The 4,468-nt window shown below is 40.2% G+C and overlaps 1 long non-coding RNA gene across 1 annotated transcript; it reads right to left on the bottom strand.

Annotated features, from left to right (window-relative positions):
• Nucleotides 1-422: 422 nt before the first annotated feature.
• Nucleotides 423-3,971, bottom strand: LOC108424019. Its single transcript, XR_001857596.2, has 3 exons — nucleotides 3,200-3,971; nucleotides 2,771-2,952; nucleotides 423-1,071 (listed from the first exon to the last, which is right to left on the bottom strand). It is a non-coding gene; the product is annotated as an uncharacterized LOC108424019 (long non-coding RNA).
• Nucleotides 3,972-4,468: the final 497 nt, after the last annotated feature.

Below are 4,468 nucleotides of genomic sequence, written 5' to 3'. Positions count from 1 at the left end.
AACTTTTTTTGTTCAAAAATTAATGCTTAAAGCAAGCAAAGGTATCTGCCAAGATGCTTTTACTTAATAAAATAAGCTGAAACAAATAGTACAAAGCCTACAGACGGCTTAATAAATCTAATATTAGATTGCATTCAAGATGTTTTCACTGCCAATACATAATGTTTTGCACTATATTTAATTCCCACATAAACCACATGGCCATGAACAAGATCCTCTTTGGAGAAAACTACCTTTCGATTTGCATTGGAAAGCAGTGTAAGGCCTATTTCCAACTAACTCAAAGTTTGAGGATGGACTGCTGGGTTTCACCTAGATTTTCAGGTTGAGTGGAAGACCCTGCAAAGCAGTATCGTCATAAAAATGTGGTGTAATCAAATGCGTGAGTAGCAGAATCACTTTTAAATACAGTGAATACACTGTACACCAAGTCTCTATACGTTTATTTTCAAAACATGCAATTGTGACTGACTGAAATATTTATAGTCAGTTAATTTATCTCTCATTCATTTATGATTCAAGGGTGACTGACAGCTTTACTGTTCAAACTGGGCCAAAGTATAATTGGCATATATTTCTATAGAAATATGTAAGTGTTAATAGACCTTCAACTCAACACTATATACTGATTTGGACTGGCAAGGCTATGAGAAAGCCTGAAAAGATCTGCATTTGATTATCACGGCTTGAAAAATGCTGTATGCTAGATCACGGAGTCTGATTATGTCTGCACATATCCAGAAAGGGGCCCTTTCACTGGTTGCACCAGTGGGTAAAACGGCAAAGATGAAACATCAGATGTTTTCTTTACTCCTATTCAGGAGCAAAACACGATGTTTTGATAAAAACACACAAAACTAATATTTCAGTTTGCAGAAACAACTTTGCTTTTCTTGGTTTGGGCCTAGAAATTCCTTCATTATAACCGACCATGGCCAGCAAGACACTAGTAGATCAGAGCTAGACGCTGCTCCTCTGGTACAAGCCAGCTCATCTCACTGCAATACTGGGGTCCAAGGTTCATCATAAGTTCATCATGGGCAGTTCTTACATCCTCTTGATGTCTTACCGCTTTAAATGAATAAAAGAGAGAGACAAATCTGGTCAAAACTCTCCTCAGATCATCATGAAATTATGCCAGGCACTATCACACAGCCGCATGCCACCGCCAGTTTGCCTGAAAAAGTATAGAATGACTTTTTTAAAGCCAGCATGTAAAGAGAGCATTCACTTGCTTTGCTGTTTGTCCTGATGATGAGACCATAGCTTAGCTTTGCTAGTTCCCATATGCTAATTACAGAGCTAGCGAGTAGTAATTGACCATAGTAAAGTTCAATACCGTGAAATAGTAATGAGAATATTGTAATCTTCAGCTGTTCATCCTGGACACCTAGATGCTTCAAAAGGTAGGACTAGCCTTACTTAGACTTTAGCTGCTATATATGTTGTCAGCTATTAAAGTGGCCAAGACTGGCCAGATAAATGCAAAGTAAGCAATTGGTTTAGGGATGTCACTGATGATTAAGTATCATTTAAATAATTACAATTAATTATCTGCATTGTCTTTTATGGTAATTGCAGCTATTAAAGTAAAAGCCTCAAGTGGCCAAATTAGCTAATTAGCCATCTTGCTTTCTAGCTGTTAACCCACATTTCACGTCTACAGCAACACAGTCATGTGTACGGTCAGTTAACATTAAAACGTTTTCCTGACACATTAGAATTTGCTACACAGCTAATAAATAAATATTACTTACCTCTAAATACATTCATGCACCACAACACCCAATGATGTGTCTCAATGAATGTATTTACTGCTTTATTTGCTTCAAGCCAAATCATTCAATTCACATCCTACTTACTGTGGCACAATATTAATGTGAAACCTAACACTTATAGAAAACGACTGCAGGCAGCCTAAATAACTGCAATCATCTTAAATATCGGTGATTAGACAATTATGTAATAATTGTGACCGGCCTAAATTGCATGTTGTGTGAAAAATTCAAAAACGTTTTCCTTCTGAAAACAAAACTTTGGCTACACCATGTGCCACATAACACTGTTACATCAGTGATCAGTGGGCATGGGAAATTAATTTAGTGCATCTATTTGAAAAGACACCAAAGGCTAGCAACGCTACTTACCCTGTCTGTTACATTTAAAGGTCTATCTCATCTGAGCTGGGTTGCATGTGAGCTTGGCCGGGCGGCCTACTTAATGATAGGGGAAACACTGGACCGCTAGACTGACCTTAGCCTCTCCGTGACCCCCTAACTTGGCACTCACACATAAACAAACACATACACACACCCACAAACCTCCTACTAATACAAACTGCCTGTTCAAACACCCGCAAACAGTCTTGGAGACTACTTTCGAGTTATTCCCTATGGGTGCAGCATTGAGCTAAGCAGTTTCTGTATTTATCTGCTTTGGGTGCTGGAACTTGGCAAAGTCAAACTAAAGCCCCGCATCTCTTCCTGTTTCTTCTGCTATTTGATTTCCCGTTTTTCTTTTTTTGCGCAAGACAAAAGAAGTCATGGTAAAGGAATGTACGAAACGAAACAAAACAAAACAAAAAAATAAAGCCTACCACAATAGCACCCTTTGCTTAGCCATGCTCCCCTCCCTCTCTCCCTCTCTCTCTCCCCCCCCTCTCTTGAAACTCAGAAACTCACTGCCTAAGGTATCATCCACCTCTCAACCATATGTACCTTAGAACAAAGCGCCAAAAACAACAGGCCTATCCCGCCGTATTAATACTCACAGAGGCTCCTGGGTAGACAGCGAGAACGCCTCGCCTCCCTAATCAGCAGCCCCCCATGAGGAGCAGCACACCTCTGGTTTCAGCGTAATTACAGACAGGCAATAATCAGGTCAGCCCGGCGGGGCCAAGTGAGCCAGCGGAGGTGTTAATAAACATTCCTCCCGCTTGTTTTGTTCTTTTTCCTGAGGAGAGAAAAAGAGATGATGTGAGAGAGAAAGAGAGAGAGAGAGAAAAAGAGATGATGTGAGAGAGAGAGAGAGAAACGCAGAGAACGAGAACCCGCCTAGCCGTCTAGGCTAGCTGTAGACAGAACGGATACCCTGGGGCGTGACACCCCTCCACCCACCCCCCTGAAAGGTTACTTTCTGTCTAACGGTGAAAGAAAGAAAGAAAAAGCGGATAGACAGAGAAAGAGATATGTACACAAACCCGTTTTCCCTCAGAGTTCATAGGGGAACAAGATGTAGGAGCGCTATAAATCCGAATGCTAACACGCCGGGATATTAGCATAAGGGTTCCTTCCAGTCACAGGGCTGCGATTTGACATTTGGCATTTGGAAAATAAAATATCTAACAGCACAATGTAGTTACTTGTTTTGAAACGGCAAAGATAGCTGTAACCCAAGGTGCAGCCTAGGAGCAGAATTGCTAACTCTTAGCGAGCGAACCTGTAAATAAACCATGAAAGGAGAAGTGGCTGCTAATCAGCTGCTTTTCTGACTCTTCGCTCACTTTTCAAAGTGCTTACTCGAGACCGCAGATTCGTTTGTAATTCATTAAGCTTCGTAGTAACATCGCAAAGTCTGAACGCCGTATTTAGACTCGGAGCACAGGAGGCTTCAAACGAGAAACGTTCATTTTTTTTTTGAAAAGTTTCACCAAACAAATTTCAGCAGCCTCGAATAAGGCAGTTACTTTGGCGACCGCGCAGCTCCAGCCATGTTTTGGCTGCGTCTATAGTGCAGTGGATAGTATGGTTCTCATTACTTAGGCTTCGCCCGCAAACCCCTTGCTGTGTTTTTGCATTCTTTTTCTTTTGTCTTCTTTTCCATCTCAACTCCCGTTTTCTTTCTCTCCTAGCACATTTTCCTTTCTTAGTCTGTCTTTCTTCACCGTGTCTGCTTCTCTTTGGCACTTCATCTATAAATTGGAGAGAAGCCTCCAAAGAGATTTCAGGCTGAGTGTGTTGAGTTTAGGATCAACTCCAGGTGTCCGTAGAGGTCCATTCATCAGAACAGATCAACACACCCATGCTCAGGAGAGATTTAACGTGTTTAACATGTTTAAACTTTCAGTTAGGACAGGCATCTACTTGTCTCTGTCTGGTGGAAAAAACATTTTTAATAGTAATATTATTTTTAATAGCCAATAATTATTTAATACATATATTTTGAATCTGTGTTGTAGTTTTGAACGAGAAATGTTCAATGTTTAAGAGCCTAAATTGCTAATATTAGCAAGTAGCACCTCTCAAGCTACCTGGCTAGAAAAGCCTATATATATAAATCTCATGCTGGTCTAAACTTCGCAGCAAGGTAGCATTGACAATTAAGACAACTGAAACTAACTAGGCTAACTTAGCAACTTTTAGCTATGGTAAAACTTCAGCCTTGAAGTTCTTAAGGCATGTTTTGGGTTCCATTATTTGTTTTATTTAAAATATTAAATTAATTAGCACTTAGCACAAGGTTAACTGTT

The sequence above is a fragment of the Pygocentrus nattereri genome, chromosome 19 (assembly GCF_015220715.1).
Source record: "Pygocentrus nattereri isolate fPygNat1 chromosome 19, fPygNat1.pri, whole genome shotgun sequence".
NCBI classification, from domain to species: Eukaryota; Metazoa; Chordata; class Actinopteri; order Characiformes; family Serrasalmidae; genus Pygocentrus; species Pygocentrus nattereri.
This window is presented reverse-complemented; position numbering and strand designations above follow the sequence as displayed.